The following is a 20,035-nucleotide window of genomic DNA, read 5'->3' as shown; positions in this document are numbered from 1 at the left end:
AGTGGAAGCACTCACCAGTCTTCTGCAGCAATAATTTTAATCAGACCATTGATGGTCTGATTAAAATTATTGCTATAGAATACTGGGGAGTGCTCCCACTTTTTGGAAATATATATATAAATATATACAGTACACATAACTCAGAGCCTAACTTCAGATGCATAACTTAAAAAGAAAAAAAAACCTGACTTACAAACAGGAGAGTGGAAACTTGAATGTTCCTGTTCCTCTCATTCTCAGCACAAATCCCCACACGCTGCCAGGGTGTGAATTTCCTACTTCCAGCCTGCGTGCTCAGCCAGTCACTGAGCCGCAGGCTGCAGCTTGACTTCCTCTATTGGGTGGCTGAGCCGCCGCTCAGTAAGCTGAGAGCTCTGCAGCGCCAGTGGGGAGGGGACTGGAGCACAATGCCCAGCAGTGCAGAGCCTCGGATCAGATTAAATTAGAGATCAGATCTCTGGCGCGTGGCGGGGGCCCCTTTTCTGACAAGGGTGCCTGGGGTACTTACCCCCGAAGGCCCCCCCCTTAATCCGGCTCTGCAGTACATGACTTCCAGGGTGGTAGGGTGTGTTTAATATGCAGGGGAGGGGTGAATAGTGGAGTGGGCTTAATAGTCATAATTTTCCTGTGGGAGGGCAGCTTGCTTTACTGCAGATATTTCCAGTTCCTAGAAACAGATTTCTTAGCTTTCAATGGAATAAAAAACTAGAGAGTCTCAACTTTTAGGAGATACTGGGGTCTAGGGGATCTGAGTTCAGGAGCCAGAGCAGTACCCCAATTAAAATACAGGAAAAAGACAATGAGCATGGATTTGCTCTTTGATTTGCTCATTCAGCCCTTTTTGGGGCGAGGTGACTTTGATGTGTGCCCAAAAAATTAGGCTCACTTTGCACACGCTCCAAAAGTTTGCGGGAAACCTTGGGAACCAATCGGGCACACACCTTTCACATCACTGACTCATTTGTTAAGATCTCTTGTACAGTAGTTTTTGGAAGTCCCAACCTTTCTACTACCATTCTAACACTCACACAATGGTCAGTGTTCAAAACATTGCACACCTTGTCCACATTTTGCTAATTTCGGGTTGTTGAAGTTCGTCCAGAGCGTGGTTCGTCCTTAACGTCTCCTCTGCCCTCCTTGAAGAATTTAAATTTGCAATAAATTTGCGCCTTGGACAAGGATTCCTCCCCAAAGGCCTTTTGAAGCATGGCAAGTGTCTCGGTACTCGATTTCCCGAGTTTAATACAAAACTTGATCGCATATCGTTGCTCGATGGTACGCTCCATCTCGATCCTCGAACTAGGTAAAAAAGGAAACTTCGTTTGCAGCTCGATCTGTACATTGTAAAGGCTCATAGGCAACTGCCGCCACTGGAAATGTGTAGCTGAGACACTCCTCCACCAGTCCTGCCCTACAGCACCGCCATGCGTCTGTTCTGCGTGGCATGAAAAAATCAGTCTCATTACTTTCTGGATAGACCCTGTATAAAAGTGTATACCAGGAGTGTGTAGCTGGAGCAGGGACCAGCTCTGGAAGGCTGATATCTCTGGTTCTGGGCACAGAAGAGACAAGCTGCAATTGCCCCCTGAAAGGGTAATGTCCCATTTTTTTTGGAGTATAGCCTCTGAAAAATGCTAAGTCAGATAGAACTCGAGTTATCTGTCTGGGCAGAGCAATTAACAGACTTGGATGGGGACCACTGCTTTGAAGTAAGACATCTCCGGTTCACCAAAGCCGATTTTCAAAAATCTGGTACCCCTGAAAAAAGGGAACCTTCAGCTATCAGCATGGGGCCTTTATGCCCCTGGGGCCTTTGGGCATCTTCCCATTGAGCCCATACAAATAGACAGCCCTGGCAGATGGACTCCCGGTGCCTAAACCTGGAAGTCCAGTGACGGGAGGACATCGCAAAGGATAGCTCTTAATGGAAAAGCTGTCCATTGTAGTACTAATTGGATATGTTAGGGCAGTGATGGCTAACCTTGACATTCCAGCTGTTGTTGAACTACACATCCCAGCATGCCCTGCATCAGTTTTAGCATGACCAAATAGCAAAACTGTAGCAGGGCATGCTGGGATCTGTAGTTCAACAACAGCTGGAGTGTCAAGGTTAGCCATCACTGTGTTAGAGCATATGCGATTAGTACCACTGCAATGTCAGAGTAAAGTATGGCCTTCTTCGTGCACCCCACCCACTATAAGAGTAGATTTGATAAAACTTCTTGCTATCATGATAGCTGGAATCTGATTGGTTTCTATGGGCAGCATCTCTGCTTTTCTTTTTAGAAATTTTAGCAAATGTACCACAAGGTCAATTTTCTCATTATATTGGTAGACATAAAAATGTGTTTTCACATACAAATTTTGAGCAGATTTTGCAAAACATTTAAAAGATGTAACTGTTTTCCAACAATGCTTAAATCAGATAATTTTACACATCCAAAGAGACACAGCTGGCATCTTGGAAATCCTTTACATTTCAGAAGTGAAAATAGTGGGATACCTGCAACTCAAAGCACTGTGTAAGAAACACAATACACTCAAACCAGCAGTGGCTCCTACTTACAATTAGATGGGGTCTGCCTGTACCCCCGTGCCCGGAGAGAAGACAGCCAGCCCCTGGTCCTGCCACCTGTGGAATGGATCTGGCAGGTGACGTGACCAACGCATGCACTGTGGTGCGACTACACATACGCAAACCCCCAGCTTCTATAGCTGCAGCCCATAGAAGCCATATTTGACTGCATGAAAGGCAGAGAGCGGCCTCCTACAGGAATCGCAGCTCGGTCTGGCAGTCCAAGAGAGAAGGAAGATCTCCCAATGGACTGACTGTAGTGTCTGTGACTAACGGGTAGGACTTCCAATAGGAAGTCACTGCCAGGGGTGGTCTTCAGTATGCCGGCTGTCGGGATCCCGGCACACAGTATACCGGCGCCGGAATCCCGACAGCCAGCATACCGACACTTATTCTCCCTCGTGGGGGTCCACGACCCCCTTGGAGGGAGAATAAAATAGCGTGGCGCGTGTAGCGCGCCACCGTGACCACAAGGGGCTCATTTGCGCTCGCCACACTGTCGGTAAGCCGGCGATCGGGCTCCCGGCGCCGGTATGCTGGTTGCCGGGAGCCCGACCACCGGCATACCATACCATACCAACTGCCAGTCACAGTGAAGTCGGTGGCATGCATCATTACAAAGTTGAAGGGCAATTATATATGCAAAACTCTTCTTTATCTGGCTCACATACAGATTAAAAGAGGGCATTAACTAAGAAAGGTAGCAGATACACAACAAATGCTCCAGCCGAACAGTGTGCCCTCAGCTTGACCCCCTGTGAGCCGTCTACGAACCCTTCACACACTGTGCTAGAAATAGCTCAGTGTCTATATGCTTCTATGGGATAGAAGGGACGGGCAGATAAATATTAAACAGCATGTTGCATGACTGTTATAAGCCGTTTATTGGCTAACGCTCCTGCAATGGACCTGCATACACAGCTATACAATCGCCGATTACCTGATACCAAGCCGATCGGGGCATGGATTGTGTAGGCAAGTACCCAGCTTTAATGAACAAGATCTTCATCACTTGCAACAGATGCATTTTTTTCCTAATCACCCTCTACAATATGTTAGATTTGCAGCTAAATTGAAATCGTTTACATTCTAAAGAACTGCACAGAAAAAAATGTAATCCAGAAAAACATGTAGTAACTAAGTCTAGTTATGGAAAGCCTATTTCACAGCTCCGTGGAGCTGAATTTGTCAATGCTGTACGTGTACTGAACTCTAGAAAGCCAAGCGTTTGAACATTTCATGAAATTACTTAAGATATGTCATCAGTAACCTCACAGGCGCTGGTTTTTTAGCCAGTGCCAGGTAATCCCTCAAATTGACAGCATCATCTTGCCTGGCTACAAATATGGAAAGGGAGAGGGAAGGCAATGAGACCAATTTGTTGGAAAATTTTTTATCAGACAGGTTTGGAAAAAGTATATAGTGTATGTCATGGAGAGCTCACTATAAGAGACAGCCAAAAGGAGTCTGAAATATGAAAGTTCAGTTGGCTTCAGGGCAAAATATTGCTAGTAAGTCTGCAGCCACTGAATTTGGTATCCTGTAAGTTCCGTTGTCAGCAGTCTCAGATTGACCATTACTGGCACCTGAGGATGAATTGGACCGTTCCAACCGTCACTGTACCCCTGTAACTTTATTTTTCACTAGCTTTGACTTTTTGGATTACGGTTTGCACAATTTCACATTGCAAAAGGAGTGTATAGGCCCTGATGCCTTTCAACAGTTTTTCCAGATCTCGGTCCAAATATATGCACAGCAGTCGGCGGCACTAGAGTAATAAAGATGTCTTACAGCATCAGATTAATATTAACATTTTGATTTTATTCTATTGTTATCATGTTATAAAAAAAACACTAAATACACTCACCATATATACCCTTCACCCCACAACATGAGCCAGTTTGTGTACTGTCCACAATCAGGCGACCGGTCTATTACTAAACAACATAGGTGACAGTTACAAATAAATCTGGATTGTAATATAATAGCATTATCCAAATAATAGTATAGTAACCATATCGATCCATTCTATCCTCTCTCAAATAATACATACATCAGAGAGATTTAGGGCCAAATGTAGTAGAGTGAGAGTTTCAAAAAGTGGGAGATTTGGTAAGGTTTTGCATTTTTTTTTAAAGTGGCAATCATTTACACAGCAAGATCATACTGGTTTTGCAGTGTAAATGATTGCCACATTAAAAAAATCAGAAAAACCTTACCTAATCTCTCACTTTCTGAAACTCTCACGCTATTACATTTGGCCCATACAGTCATAGAAGAGTAAAAGTTTCAAAGGGGGTCATTCCGAGTTGATCACTAGCTGCCGTTGTTCGCAGCGCAGCGATCAGGCTAAAAATCGGCATTTCTGCGCATGCGTATGCACCTCAATGCGCAGGCATGTCGTACAGGTACAATGAGCATTGTGGGTTTGCACAGAGTGTAACGAACATACCAGTCGCACGGCCGAACGCAGGAAGATTGACATGAAGTGGGTGTTTCTGGGTGTCAACTGACCGTTTTCAGAGAGTGCTTAGAAAAACGCAGGCATGGCAGAAAAAACGCAGGCATGGCTGGGCGTTCGCTGGGCGGGTGTGTGACGTCAAAAGCCGTCCCTCCGTCGTTAGAATCAACGCACACGAAGAGTAACTACAGGGCTGGTCTTGTTTTGCACAAAAAGATTTTGCAGGCGCTCTGCTGCACAAGCGTTCGCACTTCTGCAAAGCGAAAATACACTCCAGTGGGCGGCGACAATGCGTTTGCACAGCTCTAAAACCTGCTAGCGAGCGATCAACTCGGAATGACCCCCAATGTTTCAATATTTGAGTAACTGCTCCAAAGGTACGACTAAACATACACATCACGGTCCTGCTTCCTTATAAACCAAATTACATTAATCAGAGTGTACTGGATAAATCAATTAAATTATAAGAAAGAATGTAATCCCAGATATTCATTGGATCGATATGGTTACTACACTATTATTTGGATTAGCCAAATACGCAGGCTGACGTGGTGTGGATGTACTGTATAGTGTATTTGCAAGTTCTTTTATATCCTAAATATGATAGCATAAATACTATCAAAAACGTCGTCATTATCCTGATGCTGTAAGACATCTTTATTACCCGAGTGCCATCGACTGCTATGTCAATCTATCTATCTTTTTATATATATATATATATATATATATCCAACGATTCCTAGCAAGCAGCGGCACTCAAGGACTGACTCAAGAGCAGTATAAGGTGAACAGTGTTTAATCCATATCACAAGACAAATAAATCCATCCAACGTTTCGGGGCGCGAGCACCCCTTTTTCAAGGACAACAAGTGAGAAGTGAAGGAGTGAGAAAAATAATTACCTTTATGTGAGATGAAATCCCGCCTGCGGGAAGTGCGGCAATCAATCAGGGGAAGACGCTACCACGCTTCCCTGTGTGCACTGGAGTGACATCATCAACCTGTGCCGGTCACATGGTCCGACGTCGCGACGTGGAACATCCGTGTTCCCCTGGCAACCACTTACAACGACGCTGACCTCCCGGGCAGCTATTCCTGTAACCAAGGCAACCCAGAGTATTGCGGGTAATCCAGTCGCGGCGGCACCAGTGTCGGCACTGCGAACATGTAAAAATAGTGAAGTGACTTTGAAATTTAAAATCAATGTGCAAGGCAGCATAAGTTAATAATAAATTATGTGGACAAACCATTAAATACTTCAGGTGTATGTTATCCTCACAAAACATGCAGACCTGGAGACACAACTGCTCTATACACGAACACTATACATATATTTATATATTATGCAGCAACCTGGTAACCCACAGATGGTGTCTGTAACTAACAGACTGCCCCCTGTAGTGCCAACCTGCTCTGCAAATCATTTTATGTAAGACATAATACTACTAAATGTAAATGATATAGATAATGTGCATTACTATAAATGGCAACATAAAGCAACTTTTCAGAACACACTCCATTGCATTTTATCATTTAGTCCTTTTGGCTTGATGGTGGACAAATGATACATCCATCTGGCCTCCATTCTTAACAAGTCCCCAGCTCTGTCACCACACCTTAAGCTCTTTGTGCAGTGATCAATAATCTGGAACCTCAGATCCCCCATGGTGTGACCATGTTCAGCATAGTGGCGGGCTACTGGTTGTTCCGACGTTTTGCCCGCTAGTGCAGATTTAACAGCTGATCTATGTAGTGCAAGACGTTCGCGGGCACTGCGAATGGTCTTGCCCACATATTGTAAATTACAGGGGCACGTAATCAGATATATCACAAAAGTGCTCGTGCAGGTGAGTACATGTCTAATGCTGTATGATCTACCAGTTACACAAGAAGTGAACATGGGCCCAGCGGTCATGAACCTACATGTTTCGCACCCCAAACATTTATAGCATCCTGAGGGTCTGGATAAAAAAGTGGTAGACGTAGGGTTCCCAAACCCTGTGATATCTGTGTGCACAATTTGATCTTTAATGCTCTTGCCCCTGGTATGGCACACCATGGGTCTTTTCTTATGTAACGAAGGTAAAGATTTATCGGTGGCTATGATGGGCCACAGTCCTCGTAAGGCCCTGGGCACTACAGGGCTGGCACTATTGTATCTAGTGACAAATGGCATCAGCTGCGAGTCTTTCTTAGTCTTTTGGACCAATAGGTCCTCTCTGCGTAGGCCTTTAACTTCCTGCTGGCATGCCTGAAGCATCTTACAATCGTACCCTCTTTCAATGAACCGTGTAGATACTTTAGCTAACGCACCATCCACTTTGGAGGGATCATTGGTGATCCTTGCCGCCCTGATGAGCTGGGATTTGGGTAGCCCTTTCTTTAAAGCACCAGGGTGGTGGCTGTTATATCTGAGTAATGTGTTCCTATCAGTAGGCTTATAAAATATTTCTGTTGCTAATTTGTTATTGTCAATAGAAACCCTCACGTCTAGGTAATTCAATGTGACATAATCACTGGCTGCTGTGACTTTGATGGGGGAATCCCTTTCATTGATATGGGCAATTAATGCGTCAAACCTGGATTGGCCGCCAGTCCATAAAATGAATATGTCATCTATATACCTTGAGTAGTAAAAAATGTGCTGGGAAATGTTCAAATCATTAAAAAATATAGATTGCTCCTCCTGCAACATAAAGGTATTGGCAAAAGACGGCGACACATTGCTGCCCATCGCACACCCACTGGTTTGGCGGTAAAATTTACCGTCAAACAAAAAATAATTTCTTGTGAGGGTCAATTCTAACAAAGTAAGAAATAAGTCCCGATCCAGCGCATCCATGCCTGCATGCAATAAAAACTCCTTCATGGCCCTGAGGCCTGCGGACTGGGGCATGCTGGTATATAGACTACAAATATCAACGGTACAAATTAAAGTGTCAGCTGGAAGATCCGGTAGCGCCATCAGTTGGTTCAAAAACATGGTGGTGTCCTTGATGATTCTGGGTTGTTGGCCAATTAATGGTTGTAATATGCTATCTAAAAAAATTGAAATAGGTTGATAAAGTGACTTATGTGCAGAAATAATAGGCCTACCTGGAGGCTTTTTTGTGTCCTTGTGTATTTTAGGCACTGTGAACAGGACCGGTACCACAGGGAATTCTTGTTTAAGAGCCATGCATAAATTCTTGGAGATCTTACCAGTCTTTTCTGCTGTATCCAAGATACTGTCGATCTCCTGTTTGAAATTCCTGGTGGGATCAAGGGCTAATTCTTGATAAACCATTTGGTCCGAGAGTTGTCTGTATATTTCAGACTTATAGTCTGCCAAATTCATTATGACAATCCCGCCCCCTTTATCAGCGGGGCGGATGACTATGTCCCTACAGGAACCCAGTTGTTTCATTGCTCTAAACTCGGATCTGGATAAGTTGTAGTGTGCCACAGGTGGTGTGGCTGTGTATCTAATTACTGAGTCATCTATCAGTCTGATGAACGACTTAATAGATGCGTTCGTCGACGCAGGGTCAAACTGAGATTTACGCATGGAACTGATGTATGCTTGATGGGGATCCGGACTAGATGAAGAAGTATGTTGTTGGAAAAATTCTTGTAGCCGAAGCTTGCGAGCGAACTTATGTAGTTCGATTTGCCATCCTAGTTCGTCAAATTTGTTGGTCGGCACAAAGGATAAACCATTGTTGAGTAATTTGATTTCCACATCACTGAGCTGTCGGTCCGACAGGTTGTAAATTAGGCTTTCTTTTTCGTTGTTGTAGAAGCATTTTTGGATCCTTGTGTTTTGCTGGCCCCTGCGGGTGGGCGTCCTCTTGCTCTTGTGCCTGCCGCGGTGGCAGGGGAGGTCCCTAAAGGGACACTTGATGTATCAGGTGGCCCTTCTGAATCGCCCATGGCAAACTCGCTGTCACTGTTTGAAGTTATAAGATCATTATGGCGATCTTCGCGACGTTTGCGCCAACTGTGTTTAGACCTAAAGTTGTAGGGCCTGTGGTTGCCCGGCTCACCACCAGAGAGCCAGCGATAGACCCTGTTGGTTTCGTAATCTTCTTTGACGGTTAGTTGTTTCCCCCGTTTAAATTTTATAAGCTCAGCTTTGTACTTATTGACTTGCAATTGTAGTTTTTGGATCATGTTTTGGTTGGAGTCCATTTTTAATGCGTCCTTGTGAGTTGTTTCCAACTGCATAATCTTTTCACGGGTAACCTTAAGTTCCCGGCCGGCCTCCTCCACAACCAACAACATTAAATCCATACTACATTTGTTCAAAATGCCTATCCAACGGCTACAGAACTCAGAGTTAAACCGTCCTATAGTAGGTACATTGCGGATGCGAAAGCCCCGCGGTACCATCTTATCCCTATGATAGTTTGACAAAGAGATGCCGTGCATTAGAAAATCCAGTTCACGCCTCTTCAGTTTATCTAACTGGTGAAAAATATCCTCCATGCTTAACTGGTCATCTGCTTCAGTTAGATCTTCTGTAAATCTCAATCTGTCTGCATCCGCATCAGTAAAGCTGTAAGTGTCCGTTAAATTAGTCGGTAAACCCCCGTATCCCGGGGTGTGTTCATGCGCCATAATATAGATCAAAAAAAGGAACACTGAGTTGAAACGGATATGCACAAAGTCACGAGTGCTAATGTCCTGAGACTAAAGTGCTGCTTAAGAAAAGTGTCAGTGCTTAGCAGTATCCAGGCTGAAAGTGCTTAGTGCTGCTGTGCAAAACATGTGCAGGTGAAATAGGTGCTTAGGAAAGTGCAGGGGTCCGTGCTGTGATTGCCTTCACACTTTCATCCTTCCATAAAGGGTCATTATGTGGTATTAGTCTTAGTCATCAAAGAAATATAAATTCAGCAATAGAACAGTGGGGGGTGCCTTGTCCCTTATGGTCGATGCGGTAATAACCTCAAAGTCCCGTACATATATAGCTTCGGATCGGCACTCACCCTTCCTTAGGTTTAATGCCCCGGTGCCTTCTGGTAACAATGATGTATCCAACGATTCCTAGCAAGCAGCGGCACTCAAGGACTGACTCAAGAGCAGTATAAGGTGAACAGTGTTTAATCCATATCACAAGACAAATAAATCCATCCAACGTTTCGGGGCGCGAGCACCCCTTTTTCAAGGACAACAAGTGAGAAGTGAAGGAGTGAGAAAAATAATTACCTTTATGTGAGATGAAATCCCGCCTGCGGGAAGTGCGGCAATCAATCAGGGGAAGACGCTACCACGCTTCCCTGTGTGCACTGGAGTGACATCATCAACCTGTGCCGGTCACATGGTCCGACGTCGCGACGTGGAACATCCGTGTTCCCCTGGCAACCACTTACAACGACGCTGACCTCCCGGGCAGCTATTCCTGTAACCAAGGCAACCCAGAGTATTGCGGGTAATCCAGTCGCGGCGGCACCAGTGTCGGCACTGCGAACATGTAAAAATAGTGAAGTGACTTTGAAATTTAAAATCAATGTGCAAGGCAGCATAAGTTAATAATAAATTATGTGGACAAACCATTAAATACTTCAGGTGTATGTTATCCTCACAAAACATGCAGACCTGGAGACACAACTGCTCTATACACGAACACTATACATATATTTATATATTATGCAGCAACCTGGTAACCCACAGATGGTGTCTGTAACTAACAGACTGCCCCCTGTAGTGCCAACCTGCTCTGCAAATCATTTTATGTAAGACATAATACTACTAAATGTAAATGATATAGATAATGTGCATTACTATAAATGGCAACATAAAGCAACTTTTCAGAACACACTCCATTGCATTTTATCATTTAGTCCTTTTGGCTTGATAGTGGACAAATGATACATCCATCTGGCCTCCATTCTTAACAAGTCCCCAGCTCTGTCACCACCCCTTAAGCTCTTTGTGCAGTGATCAATAATCTGGAACCTCAGATCCCCCATGGTGTGACCATGTTCAGCATAGTGGCGGGCTACTGGTTGTTCCGACGTTTTGCCCGCTAGTGCAGATTTAACAGCTGATCTATGTAGTGCAAGACGTTCGCGGGCACTGCGAATGGTCTTGCCCACATATTGTAAATTACAGGGGCACGTAATCAGATATATCACAAAAGTGCTCGTGCAGGTGAGTACATGTCTAATGCTGTATGATCTACCAGTTACACAAGAAGTGAACATGGGCCCAGCGGTCATGAACCTACATGTTTCGCACCCCAAACATTTATAGCATCCTGAGGGTCTGGATAAAAAAGTGGTAGACGTAGGGTTCCCAAACCCTGTGATATCTGTGTGCACAATTTGATCTTTAATGCTCTTGCCCCTGGTATGGCACACCATGGGTCTTTTCTTATGTAACGAAGGTAAAGATTTATCGGTGGCTATGATGGGCCACAGTCCTCGTAAGGCCCTGGGCACTACAGGGCTGGCACTATTGTATCTAGTGACAAATGGCATCAGCTGCGAGTCTTTCTTAGTCTTTTGGACCAATAGGTCCTCTCTGCGTAGGCCTTTAACTTCCTGCTGGCATGCCTGAAGCATCTTACAATCGTACCCTCTTTCAATGAACCGTGTAGATACTTTAGCTAACGCACCATCCACTTTGGAGGGATCATTGGTGATCCTTGCCGCCCTGATGAGCTGGGATTTGGGTAGCCCTTTCTTTAAAGCACCAGGGTGGTGGCTGTTATATCTGAGTAATGTGTTCCTATCAGTAGGCTTATAAAATATTTCTGTTGCTAATTTGTTATTGTCAATAGAAACCCTCACGTCTAGGTAATTCAATGTGACATAATCACTGGCTGCTGTGACTTTGATGGGGGAATCCCTTTCATTGATATGGGCAATTAATGCGTCAAACCTGGATTGGCCGCCAGTCCATAAAATGAATATGTCATCTATATACCTTGAGTAGTAAAAAATGTGCTGGGAAATGTTCAAATCATTAAAAAATATAGATTGCTCCTCCTGCAACATAAAGGTATTGGCAAAAGACGGCGACACATTGCTGCCCATCGCACACCCACTGGTTTGGCGGTAAAATTTACCGTCAAACAAAAAATAATTTCTTGTGAGGGTCAATTCTAACAAAGTAAGAAATAAGTCCCGATCCAGCGCATCCATGCCTGCATGCAATAAAAACTCCTTCATGGCCCTGAGGCCTGCGGACTGGGGTAAGCTGGTATATAGACTACAAATATCAACGGTACAAATTAAAGTGTCAGCTGGAAGATCCGGTAGCGCCATCATCTACTTTGTTAGAATTGACCCTCACAAGAAATTATTTTTTGTTTGACGGTAAATTTTACCGCCAAACCAGTGGGTGTGCGATGGGCAGCAATGTGTCGCCGTCTTTTGCCAATACCTTTATGTTGCAGGAGGAGCAATCTATATTTTTTAATGATTTGAACATTTCCCAGCACATTTTTTACTACTCAAGGTATATAGATGACATATTCATTTTATGGACTGGCGGCCAATCCAGGTTTGACGCATTAATTGCCCATATCAATGAAAGGGATTCCCCCATCAAAGTCACAGCAGCCAGTGATTATGTCACATTGAATTACCTAGACGTGAGGGTTTCTATTGACAATAACAAATTAGCAACAGAAATATTTTATAAGCCTACTGATAGGAACACATTACTCAGATATAACAGCCACCACCCTGGTGCTTTAAAGAAAGGGCTACCCAAATCCCAGCTCATCAGGGCGGCAAGGATCACCAATGATCCCTCCAAAGTGGATGGTGCGTTAGCTAAAGTATCTACACGGTTCATTGAAAGAGGGTACGATTGTAAGATGCTTCAGGCATGCCAGCAGGAAGTTAAAGGCCTACGCAGAGAGGACCTATTGGTCCAAAAGACTAAGAAAGACTCGCAGCTGATGCCATTTGTCACTAGATACAATAGTGCCAGCCCTGTAGTGCCCAGGGCCTTACGAGGACTGTGGCCCATCATAGCCACCGATAAATCTTTACCTTCGTTACATAAGAAAAGACCCATGGTGTGCCATACCAGGGGCAAGAGCATTAAAGATCAAATTGTGCACACAGATATCACAGGGTTTGGGAACCCTACGTCTACCACTTTTTTATCCAGACCCTCAGGATGCTATAAATGTTTGGGGTGCGAAACATGTAGGTTCATGACCGCTGGGCCCATGTTCACTTCTTGTGTAACTGGTAGATCATACAGCATTAGACATGTACTCACCTGCACGAGCACTTTTGTGATATATCTGATTACGTGCCCCTGTAATTTACAATATGTGGGCAAGACCATTCGCAGTGCCCGCGAACGTCTTGCACTACATAGATCAGCTGTTAAATCTGCACTAGCGGGCAAAACGTCGGAACAACCAGTAGCCCGCCACTATGCTGAACATGGTCACACCATGGGGGATCTGAGGTTCCAGATTATTGATCACTGCACAAAGAGCTTAAGGGGTGGTGACAGAGCTGGGGACTTGTTAAGAATGGAGGCCAGATGGATGTATCATTTGTCCACCATCAAGCCAAAAGGACTAAATGATAAAATGCAATGGAGTGTGTTCTGAAAAGTTGCTTTATGTTGCCATTTATAGTAATGCACATTATCTATATCATTTACATTTAGTAGTATTATGTCTTACATAAAATGATTTGCAGAGCAGGTTGGCACTACAGGGGGCAGTCCGTTAGTTACAGACACCATCTGTGGGTTACCAGGTTGCTGCATAATATATAAATATATGTATAGTGTTCGTGTATAGAGCAGTTGTGTCTCCAGGTCTGCATGTTTTGTGAGGATAACATACACCTGAAGTATTTAATGGTTTGTCCACATAATTTATTATTAACTTATGCTGCCTTGCACATTGATTTTAAATTTCAAAGTCACTTCACTATTTTTACATGTTCGCAGTGCCGACACTGGTGCCGCCGCGACTGGATTACCCGCAATACTCTGGGTTGCCTTGGTTACAGGAATAGCTGCCCGGGAGGTCAGCGTCGTTGTAAGTGGTTGCCAGGGGAACACGGATGTTCCACGTCGCGACGTCGGACCATGTGACCGGCACAGGTTGATGATGTCACTCCAGTGCACACAGGGAAGCGTGGTAGCGTCTTCCCCTGATTGATTGCCGCACTTCCCGCAGGCGGGATTTCATCTCACATAAAGGTAATTATTTTTCTCACTCCTTCACTTCTCACTTGTTGTCCTTGAAAAAGGGGTGCTCGCGCCCCGAAACGTTGGATGGATTTATTTGTCTTGTGATATGGATTAAACACTGTTCACCTTATACTGCTCTTGAGTCAGTCCTTGAGTGCCGCTGCTTGCTAGGAATCGTTGGATACATCATTGTTACCAGAAGGCACCGGGGCATTAAACCTAAGGAAGGGTGAGTGCCGATCCGAAGCTATATATATATATATATATATATATATATATACTTGATAATGGCGGCACTCAGCAGACTCGTTTAAAGATGCAAAAAGCCTTTTATTTTCGGTCCTACGCCGTTTCGGGGAAACCCCGTCTTCAGGGACAAACAATACATGTATTGTTTGTCCCTGAAGACGGGGTTTCCCCGAAACGGCGTAGGACCGAAAATAAAAGTCTTTTTGCATCTTTAAACGAGTCTGCTGAGTGCCGCCATTATCAAGCATTGTTACAGGAGTGTTTATTCCCTGGATGGCACCGCAGCAAGTAACTGCTTCCCACAAGTGAGTGCCGAGCCTCTCCAAGTGTTATATATATATATATATATATATATATATATATATATATAGTAGTGATGTGCACCGGAAATTTTTCGGGTTTTGTGTTTTGGTTTTGGATTCGGTTCCGCGGCCGTGTTTTGGATTCGGACGCGTTATGGCAAAACCTCCCTGAAATTTTTTTGTCGGATTTGGGTGTGTTTTGGATTCAGGTGTTTTTTTTACAAAAAACCCTCAAAAACAGCTTAAATCATAGAATTTGGGGGTCAATTTGATCCCATAGTATTATTAACCTCAATAACCATAATTTCCACTCATTTCCAGTCTATTCTGAACACCTCACACCTCACAATATTATTTTTATTCCTAAAATTTGCACCGAGGTCGCTGGATGACTAAGCTAAGCGACCCAAGTGGCCGACACAAACACCTGGCCCATCTAGGAGTGGCACTGCAGTGTCAGACAGGATGGCAGATTTAAAAAATAGTCCCCAAACAGCACATGATGCAAAGAAAACAAGAGGTGCAATGAGGTAGCTGTGTGATTAAGCTAAGCAACCCAATCGGCCGACACAAACACCTGGCCCATCTAGGAGTGGCACTGCAGTGTCAGAAAACTTGGCACTTCAAAAAATAGTCCCCAAACAGCACATGATGCAAAGAAAAAAAGAGGTGCACCAAGGTCGCTGGATGGCTAAGCTAAGCGACCCAAGTGGTCGACACAAACACCTGGCCCATCTAGGAGTGGCACTGCAGTGTCAGACAGGATGGCACTTCAAAAAATAGTCCCCAAACATCACATGTTGCAAAGAAAAAAAGAGGTGCACCAAGGTCGCTGGATGGCTAAGCTAAGCGACCCAAGTGGCCGACATAAACACCTGGCCCATCTACGAGTGGCACTGCAGTGTCAGACAGGATGGAAGATTTAAAAAATAGTCCCCAAACAGCACATGATGCAAAGAAAAAAAGAGGTGCAATGAGGTAGCTGTGTGACTAAGCTAAGCGACCCAAGTGGCCGTCACAAACACCTGGCCAATCTGGGAGTGGCACTGCAGTGTCAGACAGGATGGCAGATTTAAAAAATAGTCCCCAATCAGCACATGATGCAAAGAAAAAAAAGAGGTGCAATGAGGTAGCTGTGTGACTAAGCTAAGCGACCCAAGTGGCCGACACAAACACCTGGCCCATCTAGGAGTGGCACTGCAGTGTCAGACAGGATGGCAGATTTAAAAAATAGTCCCCAAACAGCACATGATGCAAAGAAAAAAAGAGGTGCAATGAGGTAGCTGTGTGACTAAGCTAAGCGACCCAAGTGGCCAACACAAACACCTGGCCCATATAGGAGTGGCACTGCAGTGTCAGACAGGATGGCAGATTTAAAAAATAGTCCCCAATCAGCACATGATGCAAAGAAAAAAAGAGGTGCAATGAGGTAGCTGTGTGACTAAGCTTAGTGACCCAAGTGGCCGACACAAACACCTGGCCCATCTAGGAGTGGCACTGCAGTGTCAGACAGAATGGCAGATTTAAAAAATAGTCTCCAAACAGCACATGATGCAAAGAAAAAAAGAGGCGCTATGAGGTAGCTGTGTGACTAAGCTAAGCGACCCAAGTGGCCGACACAAACACCTGGCCCATCTAGGAGTGGCACTGCAGTGTCAGACAGGATGGCAGATTTAAAAAATAGTCTCCAAACAGCACATGATGCAAAGAAAAAAAGAGGTGCAATGAGGTAGCTGTGTGACTAAGCTAAGCGACACAAGTGGCCGACACAAACACCTGGCCCATCTAGGAGTGGCACTGCAGTTTTCTAGCGAGAGGATGAGTGCTTCCATTCTCATGTGAATCTGAACCACTAGCCATGAACATATGCCAGGGCCTCAGCCTTTCCTTGCCACTCCGTGTCGTAAATGGCATATTGGCAAGTTTACGCTTCTCATCAGACGCTTTTAATTTTGATTTTTGGGTCATTTTACTGAACTTTTGTAGTATACTTGACGACACAGAGGTAGAGCAGTGGTCTACTGTACCGTACTGCTATATATTATATACTGGTAGTCAGCAAGGGATGCGGTCAGGATGCCGCCGGACGGAATCCCGGCGGTCGAAATACCGACGCCGGAATCCCGACCGCCACAATCCCGACATATTCTCCCTCCGTGGGTGTCCACGACACCCATAGAGGGAGAATATAATAGTGTGCCGAGCGTAGCGACGCACCGTGCCCGCAGCATGGCGAGCAAAGCGAGCCCGCAAGGGGCTTCGTTCCGCTCACCACCCCTGTCGGGATTGTGTGGTCGGGATTTTGGCGTCGGTATTTCGACCGCCGGGATTCCGACCGGCGGCAATTAGTACTGATCCCGTCAGCAAAATTATGCACTGTCCTCCTACTATATATACTGCGCACAACTTAAATGCACCACAGGTATGGATGGATAGTATACTTGATGACACAGAGGTAGGTAGAGCAGTGGACTACTGTACCGTACTGCTATATATTATATACTGGTGGTCAGCAAAATTATGCACTGTCCTCCTACTATATATATACTGCGCAAAACTTAAATGCACCACAGGTATGGATGGATAGTATACTTGACGGCACATAGGTAGGTAGAGCAGTGGACTACTGTACCATACTGCTTTATATTATATACTGGTGGCCAGCAAAATTATGCACTGTCCACCTACTATATATATACTGCGCAAAACTTAAATGCACCACAGGTATGGATGGATAGTATACTTGACGACACAGAGGTAGGTAGAGCAGTGGACTACTGTACCGTACTGCTATATATTATATACTGGTGGTCAGCAAAATTATGCACTGTCCTCCTACTATATATATACTGCGCAAAACTTAAATGCACCACAGGTATGGATGGATAGTATACTTGACGACACAGAGGTAGGTAGAGCAGTGGACTACTGTACCGTACAGATATAATACTGATGGTCACTGGTCAGCAAAATTCTGCACTGTCCTCCTACTATATACTACAATGCAGCACAGATATGGAGCGTTTTTCAGGCAGAGAACGTAGAATATTTTCAGCACACTGAGCACAGATATTTGCAAGCAGACTAAGCACAGATATTTGCAGCACACTGAGCACAGATATTTGCAGCACACTGAGCACAACTGAGAGAACGCTGCACACGTCCTCTCCCTATCATCTCCAATGCACGAGTGAAAATGGCGGCGACGCGCGGCTCCTTATATAGAATACGAATCTCGCGAGAATACGACAGCGGGATGATGACGTTCGGGCGCACTCGGGTTAACCGAGCAAGGCGGGAAGATCCGAGTCTGCTTCGGAACCGTGTGAAATGGGTTAAGTTCGGGGGGTTCGGATTTCGAGGAACCGAACCCGCTCATCACTAATATATATATATATATATATATATATATATATATATATCTTATGGTACCCATACACTTGTGTGATGCCCTGCGACACGACATCGCGGAGCATCGCACCGGCAGTTCAGGTGTGATGAAATCGCACCTAAACTGCCAAAGTGATTACCATGCAATCATGCGATAAATCTATGGTAATCATGTGATCTGCACCTCACTGCCGAGTGGGAGCAGCCTCCGGCCGCTCCTGGCGGGTGCCCATCGCAGTGCGATATATTGCATGTGGTTTTAAAACCACATGCGATCGCACTGCAATGCGAAAAATATTAAGTGCAGCACATACTGGGCTAGATGCATCATTGCTTCGAAAGTGATAAAATGGAGAGTGAAAAAGTACAAGCCAATCAGGTCCTACCTGCCATGTCACAGGCTGTGATTGAAAAATGTCAGTTAGGAGCTGATTGGCTGGTACATTTTCACTCTCCATTTTATCACTTTCCAAGTGATGATGCATCTAGCCCACTATCTTAAATGTGCATACAATCCATCGTTTTCTCTCACAGATGAGGTCGAAATCGAAGGATAGCACCTAATATCTCACAAGTGTATGGGCACCATAAGTTTGGGCTCTGCAATGTTCCTTCTACTGTACATGGTGGGTCATTCCGAGTTGATCGCTCGCTAGCAGTTTTTAGCAGCCGTGCAAACGCTATGCCGCGCCCACTGGGAGTGTATTTTAGCTTTGCAGAAGTGCGACCGGTTGTATCGCAGAGCGGCTACAATTTTTTTTTGTGTAGTTTCAGAGTAGCTCAAAACCTACTCAGCACTTGCGATCACTTCAGACTATTTAATTCCAGATTTGATGTCACAAACCCGCCCAGTGTTCGCCCAGCCAAGCCTGCATTTTTCCTGGCACGCTTGCGTTTTTCCACACACTCCCTGAAAATGGTCAGTTGCCACCCAGAAACGCCCACTTCATGTCAATCACTCTGCGGCAAGCAGTGCGACTGAAATGCATCGCTAGACCCTGTGCAAAACTACATCATTCGTTGTACCCGTACATCGCGCGTGCGCAGAACTGCCATTTTTTGCCTTATTGCTATGCTGCGAACAAATGCAGCTAGCGATCAACTCGGAATGACCCCCATCAGGTATTATTTATGTCCCCCCCTATACACACGCTGCATCAATCATAGCTCTTTTATTTACAGATAAAGCATGCTTTAATCCTCTCAATACAAATAGTATTGTCAAAGGATAAATCAATAAACAATTACTTTAAGACAGATGAGATGTTGAAAAAGAAAAGTATTTAAAAGAAGACTAAAGGATAAGTACTCAATTAAAAAAACTGCATTTATGAGAGATCACACTGTAACAAGAAAGCATTAAGTACTCTGCTTCTCCCTGTCTATCCCACCAATTACTTCTGAAGCCCTGATGACTGTTAGAGCCAACGGCACATTTGTTGGAATTGGCATTTATAAAGCACTATGGGGGCTATTCAGAGATGGATGCAGCCGCTGTATTCACATGCAGTGGCTGCGTCCATAGGGTCTGCGCATGTGCACCGGCCATAGTTTGTGTGCGCGACCTATGTGATCGCATCCTGGAAGCATGCGATCACAGTGATTGACATCGGTGACCATCAGTGTTGGTGGGCATGGTCCAGACAACGCAGGCGTGTCCGGACTCTTTTCGTTGTGGTTGCGTGACGTCACATGCAACTGAGAACAAAAATGGTGCCAAACAACCTGCCAGCGCAGCAGGCTGCATAGGCTGGGGTGGTCATCAAATCGATGCATTCACAATTAAATTGCGATTGCATCATTGGGTGGTGCCACACATGCTGGGTGGTCTTTCCCTGTGCTGAGCAGCCCCCAGCATGTGAGAAGATGGACGCAGATCTTGCTGTGGAAGTAAGATCAGTGT

The sequence above is a fragment of the Pseudophryne corroboree genome, chromosome 4 (genome assembly GCF_028390025.1).
Source record: "Pseudophryne corroboree isolate aPseCor3 chromosome 4, aPseCor3.hap2, whole genome shotgun sequence".
NCBI classification, from domain to species: Eukaryota; Metazoa; Chordata; class Amphibia; order Anura; family Myobatrachidae; genus Pseudophryne; species Pseudophryne corroboree.
The sequence above is the reverse complement of the archived record's forward strand: the minus strand, read 5'-3'. Positions refer to the sequence as shown.